A 923-nucleotide genomic window follows, 5' to 3' on the forward strand; every position below is an offset into this window, starting at 1 on the left:
GCGAATCCAAATTGTTTGACAGGTCACTGATCAGAAATTTTTCTAGGAAGTGGAATAATTTACCAATTCAAATCCGAAAAGAAAAAAAAATAAATTTAGGGAAGAACTGAGCTTCGAAATGGTCAAACTGCATGAACTTGTTCCTTTAGATAGGCAAGTAAGAGGCTCTAGGAATTTTTTCTACTGAGGTATAAAGACCAAACTATTCATATTACGATGCAATTTTGAAAAGGTAAATTTTTAACCAAACGTTTTTGTTGTGGTTATAATTTTAAATTTACATTTTTTAAGCTTAAAAAAAATCTCGGGAAATTCTTGCAAAATCCCAAGTTGTAATCTGATGGGCACTAACAGCCTTTAATTATGGGAGTATGATGCTGTAAAAAATTCTTTTGTTATTTCGTTATCGGTTGCTGATATGTAAGTATACAGGTTTATACCAAAGTGCCATTGTGGTCCTGATGCTTTGATGACAGCACCTCCCCTACTGATCACTGCAACTTGAGATCAGTTAATCGAGTTATGGACTCCCGTTTTAACCGAGTTGCACTGGGAAAAATTTGATGACTTCTTTTTTCAGATGAATTAGCCTAATGAACAACAGAGAGACTGAATGTAAAAAGCAAATTGCAAATAATTTGGACAGTTTGTCTTATCTGTATCAGACATTAAATAGCGAAGTGTTAGATGAGGTGTATCAGCGTCATTTCAACATGTGTATCCCCTACAGGGAGGCTGGTTTTCGTTCGATGTTGGATATGTTTAATCGCGGATCTGTGCACTGCGGTGCCTTCGGACTTCACAAGGATGACGAAGGCGAGGCCTATAACTACGTCTTGACAAGCTGTAATTTCATGAAGAATTCAACGAAAATTCCAGCCGTGGTTACTCGTTCTACAACTAATGAACAGCAATTTGAAAAT

The sequence above is a fragment of the Convolutriloba macropyga genome, chromosome 11, assembly GCF_964194025.1.
Source record: "Convolutriloba macropyga chromosome 11, txConMacr16.3, whole genome shotgun sequence".
Lineage (NCBI taxonomy): Eukaryota > Metazoa > Xenacoelomorpha > Acoela > Convolutidae > Convolutriloba > Convolutriloba macropyga.